The sequence below is a fragment of the Pinus tabuliformis genome, chromosome 3_1, assembly GCF_031772625.1.
Source record: "Pinus tabuliformis cultivar Carrire ecotype Pingquan chromosome 3_1, CPIR1, whole genome shotgun sequence".
NCBI classification, from domain to species: domain Eukaryota; kingdom Viridiplantae; phylum Streptophyta; class Pinopsida; order Pinales; family Pinaceae; genus Pinus; species Pinus tabuliformis.
Genome location: NC_142301.1, coordinates 902,113,925 through 902,133,157, shown reverse-complemented (window position 1 = coordinate 902,133,157; position 19,233 = coordinate 902,113,925). Strand labels below are relative to the sequence as shown.

Sequence of the window (19,233 nt, the reverse complement as noted above, 5' to 3'; positions counted from 1 at the left end):
CTTCAGGGACAGCAGAAAAAGGAGATAGCACCAGAGGAGGTCGGTCATACCAGAGAGGACGAGGGAATGGCCGCGGAAGAGGGACTAATGTCCAGTGCTACAGGTGCCACAAATGGGGGCACAGAGCCTTTGAATGTCCAGAAGTTGAACAGGCCGGACAGAGAGGGACACTTATGGCGCAGCCTGAAGAAGCTGAAGCCCAACCCCGGGAGGTGGAAGACATGGCGGAGACAGGAGAAGCCTTAATTTTGAACAAAGTATTATTAAAACCAACCAAGGAAGTGTCTGAACCAACACAGCGGAAAGCACTGTTCCGGACAGTCTGCAAATCGCAGGGAAAGTGCTGCAAGGTGATAATAGACAGCGGGAGTACGGATAACTTGGTTGCCACTGAGATGGTGGAAAAACTGGGGTTGAAGCGACGGAAGCACCCCACACCTTACAAGGTGTCGTGGCTGCAGAAAGGCCACCAGCTGTTGGTTGATGAACAATGCGAAGTAGAGTTTCACATTGGCAAGTACCACGATACAGTGGTCTGCGATATTATGCCAATGGACGTGTGCCACATACTGCTCGGAAGACCATGGCAGTATGACAGGAAGGTGACACACGATGGGAAAACAAATTGTTATAAGTCTACGAAGGATGGGGTCAAACACACACTTGTACCCATCAAGGAGGAAGATTCAGCAGAATCAAGCGGAACAAAGGCGCTATTAATGGGAGGAAAACAGTTCATAAAGCAGGTTGAGGAAAATGAAATTAATTTTGTAGTTGTGAGGAGGATGAAGCCAGTATTACTGAACTTAGAGAAATCAGAATTGCCCAAAGAAGTACAAGAGCTGTTAGAAGAATTTCAAGATATTGCGGCTGATGAGCTACCTGATAAGTTGCCTCCCAAGAGGAGCATCAGCCACCATATTGATTTCATACCAGGAGCAAGCTTACCAAACAAGGCAGCGTACAGAATGAGTCCAAAGGACAATGAAGAAGTACGCAAACAAGTGCAGGAGTTGTTAGATAAGGGACTGATCAGAGAGAGTTTAAGCCCCTGTGCGGTACCTACAGTTCTTGCACCCAAGAAAGGTGGAGAATGGCGAATGTGCACAGATTCGCGAGCTATAAACAAAATTACGATTCAGTACAGGTTTCCCTTGCCTAGAATGGATGATATGATGGACTGTCTTAGTGGGGCAGCATATTTTACGAAAATAGATCTGAAAAGTGGGTACCATCAGATCAGAATTAGAGAGGGAGACGAATGGAAGACAGCCTTCAAGACCAACGAAGGACTGTACGAATGGCTGGTCATGCCATTTGGGTTGAGTAACGCTCCGAGTACTTTTATGAGACTGATGAATGAAATGTTAAAGGAATTTATTGGAAAATTCGTGATAGTCTATCTGGACGATATTTTAATTTTCAGCAGGACGAAAAAAGAGCACCTTCAGCATATTCGAAGGGTATTCGAGAAGCTGCAGCAGAACAAACTGCTGATAAATTTGAAGAAATGCACTTTCTTGCAGAAGGAGTTAATTTATCTGGGATTTGTAGTGGCAGAGAATGAGTTAAAGATGGACCCAGAGAAGATTGAAGCGATCATAAGTTGGCCGTCACCTAAGAATTTATTCGAGGTACGTAGCTTTCACGGTTTAGCCAGTTTTTATCGAAAGTTCATTAAGAATTTTAGTGAAATCTGCGCACCAATGCTAGAGACCATCAAAAAGGCCAGCCAACCTTTTTGTTGGACTAAGGCGGCAGAAGACAGTTTCCAACTTCTGAAGCGGAAAATAACGGAGAGGCTAATCTTGAGACTGCCTGATTTCAGCAAACCTTTTCAGGTTCGGTGTGACGCAAGCGGGACAGCTATTGGCGCTGTACTCAGTCAAGAGGACAGACCAGTGGCATTCTTTAGTGAGAAACTAAATGAAAGTCGGCAGAAATATTCGTCATATGACAAAGAATTCTATGCAGTGGTTCAAGCCTTGAAGCATTGGAGGCACTACATACTAGGCAATGAGTTCGTCTTGTTCTCTGATAATTCTGCGTTACAGTATATAACACAGCAGCACAAACTGAACCATAAACATGCCAAGTGGGTGGAGTACCTGCAAAGTTTCACTTTTATGTTGAAGCACATAAGTGGGCAAGCCAACAAAGTGGCGGACGCTTTAAGCAGAAGAGCCCTGCTCTTACAAGAAAGTGGCATATAGGTGATGGGATTTGAGTATTTGAAGGATTTGTACCAGATGGACGCGGATTTCAAAGAAGCTTTTGAAGCATGCCAGAATCCCGTATTGAGGAATACAAGCCCATGGCTAGATTTCAATTTACAGAAAGGATTATTGTTTCGAGGAGGACAGCTATGTGTTCCAGACTGTTCAATGAGGGAAAATTTAGTAAGAGAGAAGCATAGTGGTGGATTGGCGGGACATTTTGGCATCGATAAAACGTTGGAGCAGCTTGGGCATTTCTATTATTGGCCAAAGATGAGTCGGGACGTGCAGAGGTATGTAACCAGATGTAAAATCTGCCAACTGGCGAAAGGGCACAGCCAGAACACCGGACTGTACACACCCTTACCTGTCCCAAGCAGACCGTGGGATTCGGTCAGCATTGACTTTGTGCTAGGATTGCCTAGAACGCAGCGGGGATATGATTCAGTGATGGTGGTGGTGGATAGGTTCTCAAAGATGGCTCATTTTATTCCTTGCCGGAAGACTAGCGACGCCACAAACGTGGCACACCTCTTCTTTACAGAAGTGGTTCGATTACATGGCTTACCTAAAACCATAGTTTCAGACAGGGATGTGAAATTTACAGGGCATTTTTGGCGCACCCTGTGGAAAAAGCTGGGCACACAATTAAATTTCAGTTCTGCGTATCACCCGCAGACTGACGGACAGACAGAGGTGGTGAACAGGAGTTTGGGCAATTTGTTACGCAGCTTAACAGGAGAAAACTCGCGATTATGGGATCGAGCTCTCGCCCAGGCAGAATTCGCTTATAACGATTCGCCCAATCGGAGCACCGGTCTTAGCCCATTTCAAATCTTGTATGGTATGCATCCGCGAGGAGTACATGAATTGCGAGATTTGGGACAGTTGGAAAGGAGAAGTGCAGACGGAGAAGATTTTGCCGAAGCAATGAGCGAACTGCATGAAAAAGTTAAATTAAGACTACAGGACAGCACGCAGAAGTATAAGCAGCATGCAGACACAAAGCGGCATGAGGTGAATTTTGAAGTTGGAGACGAAGTCCTTGCACATTTACGCCGGGAACGATTTCCTAAGGGTACGTATAACAAACTGAAATTCAAGAAAATCGGCCCATGCAAAATTCTACGCAAATTTTCAGCGAACGCATATGAAATTCAGCTGCCACCTGATATAGGTATATCACCCATATTCAACGTGGCAGACCTGTTCCCATATCATGCCCAGGTGGAAGATGGTAGAATGGTACAGCCACAACGGGACACCCAGTTCGAGAGCAGTCTTTGGAAGAAACAGTTGCCTTCGGTCTGGACCCATGAAATCGAAGGAATCCTCAGCACACAGGTAGCCAAGAAGACGCGCAGGAAGGAGTATCTGCGTTATCTCGTCAAGTGGAAGGACCGTCCAATGGAGGACAGCTCCTGGCTCGACGAGACACAGATTCAGAAAGCTGGCTACTCGGTGGAGGAACTCATGGAACGGAGCCATGAGATCTCTCTTTTACCCCAGCATCCTGATGCAGGAGCATCTGGTCGACAGGGTGAAGACCGAGAGGGGGTGAACACAGTTTCGGAAGAAGATTGGGGAAGATGAACGGTTCATTAAACTGGACAGCAAGCCTGTCAGAGTTATTATGTTTTTTTTGTTTAATTTCTTTCAGGGTCAACTACAACATTAAACTCTATTGTCTTAATTTATGTTTGTTTTATTTTAATTATTGTAACAGGTTTTAGTTAGAAGTGTTAAAGATAGATTAGTGTCAATAAGTATGTAAACAGAAAACCCTTATGGTATAAAGGGGACAAGTGAACAAACAAATAGTAAAGGAAACGTATGCCTGTAGTAACTGCACAAACTGTAATAGCATAACTACCAAGCAGTTAACTAACTGCCCAAACTATTGTACAAAAAGACAAACGAAATAACCCAGAGGGGTTCAGCAGCAGAACATGTAAAGGAGAATAATAGAAATACATACATTTTCTTCCTTCATCAAATACAGTGCACAATTAAACACACAGTTCCAAGATTTTTGTCTCTGTAACAGAATGTACATGTATACTACTGTGTTTTCAATTCATTTCAGGTAAATAAAATAACAGAGTTTTTACAATTCCAAAGAGTCTATCGACCAGCCAAGGCCGAGAGTGAGCACAAGGCGGGAAGGCGCAAACCAACACAACAGAGCGTACCAGACCACGGTCGAGACCGGGTAAGCAACAAAACCAATTACAATTAAGTTTATAAGCCACTGAATATTACATTGTACGCCTATATAATTCAACTTCCATAAAACTGTGCAACGAGGGTTCATTGAACCGAGCTATCAAGGGCTCACAGAAACCCTCCAAGTTGCGGCTACGGGTTGGAGTTAACCCAACACACTCAGGTTCGACAGACATATAGTATACATACAACAGGCGAAAGCAAATGCAACCAAGACCAAGAACCACTGTGAGAAAGTGAAACAAGGACAGAGCTACCCGGAAAGGAGTGACTGTAACCCTTGCGAATCCACGGGAACCGGCCACACCTGCCAACACAAAACAAGGTGAAGGGTTAGGGTTTGAAACCAGATAATAACCCTGTACAAGAAAGCTATGACACGAAGCTGTGAATAAACCAAAGAAAACCCGTGTATGGTAGAGACGGAGAGGCCATACCTGCAGTGAGCCGAGACCCAGGCCAGTAGAATCGAAGTATTAACCCTGAACACGAAGGGGCTGCGGAACGTTAGTTCCGGTATAAATGGTGGATAAAGAAATATAACACGGAATGAAACCATACATGTTCTATAAAGCCGAGCGCCGGAGGAAAGCCAAGTTGGACAGCCATCGAACTGTGCATTTGATAGCTGAGCAGACCAGCAACCATTCATCACCAGCATTCACCATGAAATTACCAAAAGGACCATAACAAACAGTATTCACCAGAACAAACCCAGGAATGCTCACACAGTCGTAAAAACAAGTTGACTGTGCAGTGGAGGAACCGGAACTTACCAATAAAACCTGAAGTGAATACATCGACTCCCACAGCAACGGATAGACAGGGTTGAATAGCATTGTTTCATCATAAAAACCAACGGGAGCTCAACAGGGTTCTCCCCACAGGCAGAGAAACCAGAGGCGGAGCCGAGACCAGAACGAGACCACAGAGCAAGTCACAAAGTGAAAATGACCGAACAGGCGCGAAACGGCGGAGGAAAAGCGAATTAAGGGGATTAGGGTTTGTCAACTCCGAGGAGGGCAGGTGTCATAAGGAGAGACCAAGTAAGGTACCGTGAATTGAATGTCAATCAACCACCAGAATCATTTACAATCGCTTTTTAATCAAACCAAAGTATTAGTGTAAGTCCATGTAGATTGAGCTAGCGTGGGACCACGTGGGCTGGACCCATCAAAACATAAATTATTTCAAAATAAAATATTTTATAACAATATGACAATATTGTTAACCATGGATATTCACCCTCACTTTACCATGAATATTAACTTGTAAATTCTCTTTGTTACAATACCATGGGCCAATACCATGGCTTATCAATACCACATGTAAAAAAACCATAACATATTTCATAGTAAAAATATTTTAATTTAATTTAATTTTACAACAATATAAAAGGGAAAATGTTACACTTTGAGATATATCTAAACCCTCTATCATCACGGATACTAAAAATATTCCCATAGAAATTAAATTAAGGTTTTAATAAAATTAAGATGGATTTATGCCGGTTCTTTATATATATATATATATATATATATATATATATATATATATATATATATATATATATATATATATAAAGAATTGACATAGATCCATGTTAGCTAAGGATTCAAGGGGTGAGAGCAGGAAAATTGATTAATTATAATAGATTAAATATACTGCATGATTTACAACCAATACCATGGGTCAATACCATGGCTTATCAATACTACAAGTCCAAAAACCATAACTTATTTTACAACAATATGACAAGATTCTTAACCATGGATATTCACCCTCACATTACAGTAGACATTATTATCTTGTAAAAAATAACCTTTGTTACAATACCATGGGTCAATACCAAGGATTATCAATACCACATGCCCAAAAAACATAAATTATTTCACAACCAAAGTATTTTATAACAATACCACATTCCCAAAAAACATAAATTATTTCACAATCAAATATTTTATAACAATATGACAAGATTTTTAACCATGGATATTCACCCTCACTTTACCATGGATATTAATTTGTAAATCTGCTTTGTTACAATACCATGGGCCAATACCATGGTTTATCAATACCACATGCCAAAAAATGATAACTTATTTCATAGTAAAAATATTTTATTTTAACTTAATTTTACAACATTTTTTTAATTGAATCTAAAATGGAAAGTGTTACAATTTGAGATATATCTAAACCCTCTATCCTCATGACTATTGTTTTGTCCCAACTTACCAAGGCATTTTAAGCTCTTAATTCTTTTATCAACCTAGGAAAGTACACTTAGAGGCGCTCACCTGAAATATATAGATCTAGAAGGCTCTAAGATTCTAATGGCTACCTAGTGGACTAAATTAACAGTGCTTTTTACAAAAGATCCTTAATTATCACTCAAACATCAATCTAAATGAAACAAATCTTTATGAAATTCTGGTTGCAAAAATAACAAAAGCAGAGTGTTGATGATTGATTGTAATCCTACATTCCCTTACAAGAATATTGCTTCAAAGAATTTTTACAATCACAACAATCCAAAGTATTTTCAAATCACACAGTGAGTAAGATGAGCAGTGTTATAAACCAATATCAATTAGATCTTTTACAAGAATCATTTACCAAACTGAAAATTGAATTTTAAAACTCCAATCTTAAATCACTTTGGAAATAAAACTAGAACTATCCTTCAAAACTAAAGCTAGCAAACAAATCTGGAAATTGTATGACAACAACTTATAAATATCAATTTCAAGATCAAGATTAGTTGAGTCCTCTTACAAGGATCTCTCTTCAAAACAAATTCAAGTTCTCTTAACTGATAATTCTGCTAACATAACTTTTAACTCTGAACATGGAATGACTAATTGCTAAATTTGAATTTGCAGCTAGTAAGAAAAACAGAGTAAAGATAAAGTGTACCAGCAAGGTGGTGAGGGCCCTTCAACACTCCACAAGTACACTATGAAATGATTCAGAAGAGTGTAGCTGCTAAATCTTGAAACATAAAATTGCTGAAGAAGTTTGTATTATGTCTTGAATGAAAGATACACAAGTTGTCTTCTCATATGTTCATAAAAACCATTCTAAAACATAGTTTTCCCATATGGGTTATTTATCGTGAATCCTCTAACAAAAGAAACTATTATTTCTCCATATAATACTAACAATATTCTATTAATTACATCTTCTCATATGTTCATAAAAACCATTCTAAAACATAGTTTTCCCATATGGGTTATTTATCGTGAATCCTCTAACAAAAGAAACTATTATTTCTCCATCTAATACTAACAATATTCTATTAATTACATCCCAAGGAGGTCGAATTTAGGTCTGTTCCTCCATTTATGCAAAAATTCTAAAACTGGAAAATATCTTGTGCACAAAAATTAGGAAAAAGTGATGAAGTGGCTGGGTTTGACCAGCTTTGACTGGACACTTGTTTTCTCCAAAACTAAAAGTGAATAGTTGTTTCACCATCCTTGTACATTGTACTTTATGCCCATAATCTTCTTGTACTTTATGCCCATAATCTTCGAATTTGCCCACCTGTGCTACAACATGTCAAACAATAAAGCAATCATAGGTTGGTACAAGTTCCTGTGATTTTTCTGAAAAGTTTCATTTAAATATAAAAATTTCAATTATTAATCCCAACCTCAAAATAACGAAAATGACAACATATGACTTAGTTTCTAAGGATTATTGTTGAATAAGAAAGGTTAAATGGCCAAGAATGATACTTAAAATATGAAGTTGGAGTGGAATGGATAGTAAAATTTAGATACCAACATCTACTAAAAATATTCCCGTAGAAACTAAAATAAGGTTTTAATAAAATTAAGCTAAGATGGATCTATGCCGGTTCTTAATCTATTATAATTAGTCAATTTTCTTGCTCTCATCCCTTGGATCCTTATATATATATATATATATATATATATATATATATATAAGGATCCAAGGGATGAGAGCAAGAAAATTGACTAATTATAATAGATTAAATATAGTGCATGACTTTTTAAAGTTTTTCATTATTTTATTTTCTTTGACATGATTGATTCAAAATATAGGTTTAATATTTTACAACCAATTAAGTTTTTCTAATTTAGATAAATTCTTAAACACAATACAATGTGATCAAATTTAAGAGAGAGTTCAGGAGGGGTTGGAGAGAGGGAGCGAGACAATGAAAAAGTTGGAGGATAGAGAGAGAGAAAGAGAGAATGGTGGGGGGGAGAGAGAGTGAGGTGGGAGAGAGGGACCAAGAGGAATGAAGAGAGAGGAGAGAGAGATAGAGATGGAGTTGGAGTGGGGGAGAGAGGGAGGAAATAACAAAGACATGGAGAGATAGAGGTGGAGAGAGAGAGGAGTGATAAGGGAGAGATGGAGAGAGAGAGTGAGGGAGAGAGGAGAGGAGGGAAGATAACAAAGAGGAGATGATAGATATAGGGAGAGAAGGGGAAGGGAGAGTGATGGAGACATAGAGATGGAGAAGGACAGGGAGGGGGGGAGATAGTGATAGAGTTGGATAGAAGAGAGAGAGAGAGGGAGAGTGATTTGTGAGGGGAGAGATAGACGAAAGCGGGAGATAAGGGATAGAGAAGAAGGAAGATAGAGATGAGGAGAGAGAGATGGAATTGGAGGGGGTAGGAGAGGGAGGGAACAAGAAAAACATAGAGGGAGAAAGGTGGAGAGATAGAGGGGGTGACAAGGGAGTCATGGAGAGAGAGTGAGGGAGAGAGGAGAGCGGGAGGGAATAGATAGAAGGATATAGATAGAGAGGGAGAGAAGGGGAAGAGAGGGAGAGAGAGTGTATGTATGTTTGGGGGGTGAGATAGAGAGAGGGAATAACAAAGAGATTGAAATACAAATATAGATATTATATAGTATTATATAACCAACCTAGATCCATATTAACCCTATAACTATCAAGTGTCAAGAGGGATCCAATCTCTCGAGGTGAAAACATTTTCTCAAGTTTTGCAGTAGAAAAAAAAGTTTGCAACTCGAGAGATTGGACCCCTCTCAATGCTTGATAGATCTGGGGTTAAGATGGATGTAGGTTGGTTAATATGAAATTAAATTAGTTTTTATTTGATATTATAGTCTTAAAAATTAAAATTTCCCTTTAAATTAATTTCAAATTGGAACTAGATCGAATTAGATTCAATGAATAGATTTTTAAAAAATACATAAAATAATTTTTTTTATTAAAAAATATAGTTTTAAAATTACAAATTATTAGAGATACATAGTGCAAAGTTGGCTCACCTATACACCATGTGTGGATGAAGAAGTGTTTAAGGAAGGATAAATTTTCAACCAATCTTTAATAACCTTTCAATCCCCTATCACTTGTAAGTTTAGATTGCTTGACACAATTAAGATGACTAATAGAAAAGATTGATTCATATTATTGTAGTACTTGTTAGGTAGTTGTATTTTTCTTCTTAGACTAAATTAGTCATTCATGTTCGTCATTTTTAGTTGTATTACTTATTAGTTAGTCACATATTTTAACCCGCGACTAAATTTGTGATTTATGTTAGTCGTTTTTAGTTCAGTTACTTAAGATTGGTAATTTTCGGTAGTATTTCACTTGGAAAAGCTGTGGTGACTAACTTTTTTAGTCATCTAGTCACTAATTTCTCATTTTATACTAGTGATATATGATTGTATAGGCCTAGGAGTTTTCTCTCATAAATTACATTTTTATTGATTTGTTTATATGCGTAACAATATTTTTTCACATATTAATTTATTTCATTGCAATTATTCTAATCTTAATGGTCGCTAGCATTCTGACCTATATACAATAATTTCGTAGGTCTTGTAACAAAAGGGTATCATAGATGTAAATGTTATGGACCTTCTCTAAAGCCTAAGTGGTCCAACCACCTATCAAGAGCAATGTATGATTGTTCCATGGTATTCCTCCAAGAAGAACACCCTTACAGAAGAGCAACATCCAATTTCAATGGTAAACTAAAGAGACCACAAAAGGTTGCAGTAATGAGACTAGATGAATGGCTTAGAGCATATGAGAGAGAGAAGGAGAAGGAGTTTGCAGAAATGTTCGATTCAAATGGGGAGCCTATGTTTGATGATTCAGAATTTTTCGACACCTATGTTGGAAAATTTCCCATTGGGATGAAAAGGAAATCTGTCCTTTATGAGCTCCCATATAGAGAACATCTTAATATTTCTCACTTGCTAAATCCCATGCATATATTTAAAAATGTTTCATCTTGTTGTATTGAAAGAAAGTGACACATTGGCTATTAGGAGAGATCTTATTTCTTCAAAAACTAAGAAGAAACATTTGCAGAGAGAAGAAGCTAGAGGAGAGGTTGGTCCCTCTTGGTCTTTCAAAGAAAGTGATCTCCCATGGATTTTAAAGAAAGATGATGTTTCTTTGGAAAAGGAAGTTATAACAAGTGTGAGACTGCCATCTTTATATGGGTCTTCACTATGGAAGATTGTTTGTTGGGGTTGAAACTGCATGACCATTTGAACCTTCTAAGAGTATGTATGTCAAAAACATGTTTGATTATTTATTATTTTTATTTTTATGCAATGATATAATTTATAATTAATTTTTGTATAATGTACTATTTATTGTGTAGTTTCATTATCCCTTGCTCGTGTGTGGGTGTGTGCACTGTGACTTCCCCTAAGACCTACGACATGCAACATCTAAATTATTCACATTTGTAGATTGGATCACATTAAATGATATTCATATGGATAACATTTCATGGTGGCATTGAGAGATAGCTGAGATTGTTTGAATGTTTCAGAAGGAACTGTCGACGAGTTTCATGACTTGCAGGTTCATCTTCTAATTCACCTACTAGATGAGGTTGAATTAGTTGGGCTGGTTTCTTGTCATTGGATTTTCTTCTTAGAGAAGTACATGAAGAAATTTAAAGGTTTTGTTCGAAAAAGTAAAAAACCTGAGGGTTCTATGGAAGAGGGGTATATATCATATGTTTATGTCTATTATACCATTTAATACATCAAGAACATTGAAGACACCCTAGGTGCGATGATTTGGAACAAAAAAAGGGATGAAGATAAAAGAGAAGTGGAGCTTCTCAAAACTAATGGAAAGAGGCGCACGATAAAGGGTAAGTGGATTATCATTTGTCAAATTTCTACACAAGACTGTTTGCTCAGGGGGTCTTGATCCAGGTTCAGATTTAGCTACGCCAACCAACAAAACCCTACACTATTGGCCCTTTTGGCAACATGATCTTGATTTAAACAAGAACGCAACAAATTACAAAGATAACCATAAACACAAAGATGCAGCATAAATAATACTTCATTTCATTAATGTAAAATACTGAAATATGCTTACAAATAGAAATTGAAATAAACCAGCTAGGGAGATGGTAGCTTATCTCTCAGAAGAGATGTGGCTGCTACATGCCTTTGAAATGTGTTACAATGAGGCTCGAAGGCCTATTTATTGTTGAGAAACAATGGAAAACCCTTAACATCCCAAAACCTAACCCTAGAAGATGAAACACACAATTGCGGGCCCCGTTTTGGGTAAGTTGGTACATCAACTTCCCGAGGTCGTAACTTTGGCACCCGATCTTTGTTTGATGCGTACAATAGCTCGTTAGAAATATCTATCTAAGCACTACAACTTTGGGAAAAGGAACATCAGTCCATGGACCCATGTTGCTCCCAGATTTCCCAAGAAATGTCGTTTAGGGCCTCAAAACGACTCTAGAAGTTTAGGACCCATAAAACTGCTAAAAATAGTAAATTGTGCTATAAATAAGGAAACTGAAAAAATGAAAGAAACAGTTATGGGGGTCAAAATGGGAGAGGTGGGTGGCCACCAACGTCCACCTGGATCATTCCTCCCCCCTTAGGAAGCAATGGTCCCCATTGAATTGAGTTCCTCCATCCGCTGAACTTGGTCCTTGGTGAGCTATTTTGCAATCTTTGATGTGTTCAGTAATGGTGGGAAACATGGTCGAGGGCATTCTAAATTGAACACTTGGTGAAAGCGAAGGAATGGAGGAATAACATGCTCCAAAACATTGTTTCCCATGACCTTGGTAATGCTGTAAGGACCACGTCGAAGTGGTATGAGCTTTTGATGGGTTCTTGTAAGACGTTCTTTTTGCCAATGCAGCCAGACTTTGTTGTCCACATGAAACTTGTGTGGTACCCCTGTGGGTGAGGAGAAGCTATTCCTGTGTTCTTTCATGACCATATCCCTTTTTTGCTGCTACTGTTGCGTGGAAAAACCCTTTGCGGGGGTCATGGATGTGGCGACAATCTTCCCCTTACTTTGGGAGTGAACCAGACAGAAAATGAATTTCCTAGTTTGGGAGATGAGCTTGCTGCATTTCTTAGCAGAGATCAAAGAGGTGGCAGTAGGTGGGGCTACCTCTGTTATCCTGTATAATGAATTATTTAAGGGAATAATGATAGCACGAGGCCTTGACTTATACATAGCATGTCGCCTCCACAAGTATGACTGGCCTAATAATACATCACAAACATCTAGAGGTGCAACATCACACAATACCTCGTCTGTGAAGGGCTTGATGTTGTAGGGAAGGTGGCACTGCAGGCGAACTCAGAGATCTCGTCCTTTATGAAGTCACCCGATACTATACGGTTGTAGGTGTGGTGTAGTCGGTAGGCCCAACCACTTCATGAACTCTGCTGAAATGAGGTTCTTTTGGCTCCCACTGTCAACAATGAATTGCAGCAGTGAACTCTTCACCCACATTTGTTAGTGGAAAAGACGCTCCCCCTCCTTTGGATCTTCGGGCTCATTCTTCTAAATCTTGGCTGTGGCAACAGTGGCACTGGGATTTGCATCAATGATCTGCTTCCCTTTGCCATTCCCCTTGTTGGGTTCTGACTCAGGGTCGGAACATGCATCTGATTTGGAAGCCTTCAACTCGGCCACCAGCGACTGCTTGGTCCAACACTCACTTGTGTTGTGAGTGGGGCTCTTATGGAACTCACACCACTTTCATGTGTCCTTCTTCGACTTCGTGGTGTTGTTTTCTTGTGGCTTCGACGGGTTGTCTTGGGTCACTTGACCTTGGCTTTGTCCTTTGGTCTTCTGATTCGCAGATCCAAAGTCACACTTCTTTTGTTTAAGCTTCTGCTCGATCTTAATGGCATTTCAGTATGTCATGTCGAGAGAGGAGATGTTCAGGAACTCCATCTCTTCCTGGATGTATCTGTGTAGGCAGCCATGGTATTTTAGTACTAGATTCATCTCAGAATCTTTGATACCCAACTGTGTGCGAAGGGTATGAAAAATGTTGGTGAACTCTGGCACATCTTGGTCCTGTCTCTGTCGTAGTATGGTCCACTTTATGTATTTGTCCTCATAGCTTTTGACAAGGTAGTACTACTCCTTGATGGCATCCCAAAACGAATTCCAAGTGGGTGCAGCTAAAAATAGTGAGCCTGTACTTTCATCCTTCTACTCACAGTAGGTTTCCCACCAGTCCTTGACATGGGGGCTACTTTGAGAAGAGTGAAAATAATCTTTGCCCGACTGGAAAAATCATGAACAGAAAAATAACCCTCTAGCAAATTTAACCATTTATCTACGGCATCTACGTCTATCTAACCCTCGAATATGGGGATTTCAAAATTAACTTGTACCTTAAATGGTGTGTTGTTTCCAGAGTAGCTGTTGGAAGCTGATGCGTCGCCTCTGGGTAGCCGCTGAAGGATCTGGGAAAAGCTGTCCATCATCGCGTTCCTTTGCCGCTCGAGGACTTCTTCGAGTAAGATTTTGATAGGATCTCCTGCCCTCTCATCTTTCTTTTCATCCACCATCGGAGGCCATTGGGATTTGTGAGGCTGGTCTTGCAAAGGTTCAAGCAGTGCAAGCCCTAACTCCTTATATCCCAACCTCGTTGGGGACATGCAAAGAAAAACAAAGAAAAAGAAAATCGCTTTGATACCACTTATCCGGATTTAAACAAGAATGCAACAAATTACAGAGATAACCATAAACATAGAGATGTAGTGGAAATAATACTTCATTTCATTAATGTAAAATACTGAAATATGCTTACAAACAGAAATGGAAATAAACCAACTAAGGTGATGGTAGCTTATCTCTGAGAAGAGATGTGGTGGCTCCATGCCTCTGAACTATGTTACAATGAGGCTCGAAGGCTTATTTATTGTTTAGAAACAATGGAAAACCCTTAGCATCCCAAAACCTAACCCTAGAAGATGAAACACCAAATTGTGTCCCCCGTTTTGGGTAAGTTGGTACATCAACTTCCTAGGGTCGTAACTTTGGCACCCGATCTTCGTTTGACACGTACAATAGCTCGTTAGAAAGATATATCCAAACACTACAACTTTGGGGGGAGAAACATTAGTCCATGGACCATGGACCTACGTCGCTCACATATTTTCCAAAAAATGTCGTTTAGGGCCTCAAAACGGCTCCGGAAGTTCAGGACCCGAAAAACTGCTAAAAATAGTAAATTGTGCTACAAATAAGGAAACCGAAAAACTGAAAGAAATAATTGTGGGGGTCCAAATGGGATAGGTGGGTGGCCACCAACATCCACTTGGATCACAACAACCCATGTAGCATAGGCTGCAGTCTCACTCGAAGTAGTATGGGGGGATGCAAGAACTAAGTTTTTGCATCCAGAGACTAGTGTGATGTCTTCTAGCACTTCAGGTCTACCTTTGCGCAGATCAATAAATTCTTAGTGCATGTTGTTACAACTCTGTTAAAGAAGCCTTCAAACCTTCACGAAGGTCTATGATTAATCCTTGCGGACCTCTAATAGTCAATTTGCCTACTTACACACATCAGAGAGTAGTTATAAATTAGTGTTCATGCAGATTTACTTAAGTCATTAGTAAACATAAGAGAAATCACCAGAGTCTTCGCGAAAGTATTTAAACATACAGTGTGTGCATTATTAAGAATTATTCAAGATAATCGTGTAACATTCAATCAATATCTCATAAAACAAATCATTTATCAACAACATATATAACATTAACAAAGATAAACAAAAATACTCAAGAATTTTTTGGAAAACTGTCTTTATTGATCTTTAATTCAAGGTTATAGACTCAGAATGCCCGCGCACACAGCTGCAAGGGTTTGCCCACTTAGCTGCAGAGCCCTTATTTCCCTATCTAAGCGCAGGAAGAAGAGCCTTCCTACCCTAGCTCCTGTCTTAGGCTCTCCAATCAACCCGATTATCTCTTAGTTACTGTGGAGTACTAAAAAGGTATGCTTTTGATGATCATTTCAGTGGCTTTTTAGTAGAACTTGTAAACCTTTTTGCATCATGAACTTGGAAAACAATAAAGAATTATAACAAAACATGTGAGATAAATATGCAAGACTTAACCGCTGATAATTGTTATTCTTCTGTGAAGGAAAGGGTGAAAACGAGGAGTTTCTGTTCCAAAGAAAAAGACAAGGACAAGGTAACTGTTGTCCGTTTGACAGGATACCGAGTGCAAACAAGGCTAAGCAGATCAAAGCAAATCGGCCCTGAAAAGGAGGAGAAGACACCAGCTCGGCGCAGGAGAAAAGAGATGATTAAGAAATAACGGTTTGGCGAATCCCTCAGGATCTTTGATCCTGAGGGATCATTGCTTTATCTATATTGTTACTTAGACATCTCTTCCGTCACCTTTATATAAAGGGACAACACTGTTAGCTTTGGGGGGGATGCTTTTATGTAATTTCTGTTAAGATCGAAACTTTGATCATCGAGCCTCGATAATAACTGGTTCATTGTACTTTTGTTTCATGCATTAATACAAACTTGGTGATTATCTTATCTCTGCGTCTGGATTAATCTAAAGCAGTGTACCCTTAGAGGCTAAGGGCCCGACCCCGGAGGACACTTGCTTCTGTATTACTACGATTTGATTTCTGCGTGATTTGCTTATCGTCGTTATTTGGTAATCTGACATGCTTTATAAGTTTACATCATATGCTCTGTTAAGATTAATTCATTAAGGTTTTTATAGACAAAACTGTTGTATTGACTCTGCATTATATTACTGATCCTTTCAGAGTTGATTGAATATTATTAGTCTTGACCGAATATTGTTACTATTTCGTTACAGAGCTTTTGTGTTGTACATTCATGTTATAGAATTTATCTGAAAGTTGTGTTCTTTACGATTGTTGGATTCAGAAGTAATGCTATTCTATTTTGAAACACAATCGTATTCCTGTTAATTAAGATTGATCATATTACTATTCCAGCGTGTTGTGTGCGTATATGATTTACAGGCGCTGTTCCATAACTTATCCGTAGTTAGTGCTGTTCTATTAGTGTGTTCTGCTTGATTTGCCTTAAGAGTGAAAGATTGCTGTTTGATTACGATGAGTGCATTTGAGTTAGTAGATTAAGTTTGATGATTGCTCGCGAGACTTAGTTGTTTAGTTGCTGTTCCATTTTAGAATTGCTGTTCTATTCCAGATTTTTTGTTCAATTTCTTATTTGTTGTTCCATTTTGCTATCTGTCGTTCCACTTACTCGCATTTGTTGCTTTGGTGTGAGAGACGATCTAAGGCTGTAGTGAGCCTCGACATTTACTGTCTAGCTCCTAGACCAGTGGTCCATGCTCTAATTTCCTTTCCATCAGTTTCCAAAGGGATGGGTTATCACTGCCGAACCCTTGACTGGTAAGTTTCCTAGTTTTCTGAGTGCGTGATTTATTCTTTTGAAGTAACTTAGTTATAGACAAGCATCCGTTTACTCTTGTATTTTTGAACGCTGTACTACTAGCATTACTCTAACAAGTGATAGCCTCAGACTGAGACACTCTTTGAAATAACAAAACGCTCCCGGATTGACATATTAATGTGAGGTAATTAGAGGTGAAAGGGACCCTTTTTATAGCTCTACAGTTACCTCTTTTTCTTCTAAGTCTACTTGTCCCTTCGCTAAGACTCATTATTTCTAGACTTTTCATATAATTTCATGGTCCACAGACCATAGGTGAATCTCAAAACTGACTAAAAAATTTACATAAAACAAGGGGCTAAGATCCTTTGACTCCTATTCATCTAAGTGCTCCACATCCAAAAATCTTGAAGACTTTACATTATTTACAAAACTGTACCAAAATTTGGGTTATCTTAACCCTAAACTAACCCAGGGGACCCCATCCCAATAGGTACCCAACAAAAAGATCATGCCTCGCCCTCGAGTCACTCTACTGGCATTGTGAACTTACTGCGAAGACCACCCCAACTCCACCTAGATTATTGCAACTTCAACATCACTTTGTGTCGCTGTCTGTTGAACCTCCTCGATCAATTTTTCAATGGCTATGATGAGCCCCGGAAATGGATAATTATATGGGCTAATTTTTCCTCTTAATTCAACTTAATCCACCATTCTCATTAGCTTATTGCATTTTTTTGAATATATTTATGCTAATAGAGTGAATTAGGTTAGTCATTTGGCCATGTAGTATAATGTGTGCTTTATGCAGATTTTTTGGTCAATTTTGGAAAAAGTCAAGGGATTTATGAGAAAATGGCAACCAAAACTCGAGGAAAACAGGGAAGAGGACTTGTAGGGGGGTTACTCCTTCATTTATGACCCCTTTCCTTGAATCCTCCATCAACAACTCGGAGCACAAAGGTCCAAATTGATGATTCCAAGGGGCAGTTGAGCAAGTAAAAAATGGTTGTTGTTTATCTCCAGTTCTAGGAAGCCGAGCTCCTTGATTTTAGGAGGACTGTTGGAGGTATCCATTTGTATAAATAAGGGGGCTTAGAGCCTCAGTAGTTTAGCTAGTCATTAGTAGATTTTTGCACTTTTGTGCAGCATTGTGTTTAGCTCATTTTCGAGTTCCTTTTTGAGAATAGTTTATGTAATGCGACTGCTATTTTTGGTAATGAAGATGAAACAGTTTTTGAGCCAGCACTGATCTCTTTCAGAGGGCTGATGTTCTTGCATTAGGGCCCAACCCAAGCTATCCAACAACTCTTACTTTGTACTTATATGTTTTTTCTTCAGTTCATGAGTTAATTTCTGTTACATAGATTCATTTTACTTCGTTAGATTAGGTTGTTTTAGATGGTTTGCATAGCTATTTTGTGTTTCAGTTGCTTAAGTAGGTTACTGCAGTGACAAAATAAGATTCAAAAAGGCCAACAACAGGCCCTGATCTCCTTTCTCCCTTTCTGGGATTATGATTTGAGGTCAAGGCACTTCTGCTGCCACCAAAAACACAGTGTTTGCTCTTCCATGCAACTGCTAGTGTGATAACTTGATTTGCAAAGATTGATATATTGGTTCAAATTCAGTTGCTTAGATCATTTCTTGTTCTTTTACCATAGATCTCTCTGCGTGCTTTTCTGTTCACAGGTTACTGTTCAACATTTTTTGTTTGTAGGTCAGAAATTAGGTCAAGCTAGGAAAAAGTTCTGTTTTCATGGCATAGTTAGTCCTTTCTTCGATCATTTTTCGTAAGTAGATGTGTAGATCTCTTGCAGGACATCTCAGCTCACCATACATCCATAAAATAGCTAGTGCCATCTCACCTCTCATAGATTTCCCAAGTCATTCACAACATTTCGCCAATCTAACCTAATTTCTGTGTTTTCTCATAAACTGCCCTCTTGCCATTTGAACAAATCCAACAATCTTGTTCTTTCTTGATCTTCCTTGACAAGTTCTAGACCCCTCAACACCTTCATTTAGTCTTAAATTACCCTTTCCCATCATTTTTCCACATTCAAACCTCGAAAAACAGCTCTCGGCCTCCTCTTGTAGAT

At 39.1% G+C, this 19,233-nt stretch overlaps 1 pseudogene; it reads left to right on the top strand.

Annotated features, from left to right (window-relative positions):
* Positions 1–3,623: 3,623 nt before the first annotated feature.
* The window catches only part of LOC149190559 (ruBisCO large subunit-binding protein subunit beta, chloroplastic-like), a 76,591-nt pseudogene continuing 60,981 nt past the window's right edge, over positions 3,624–19,233 (top strand).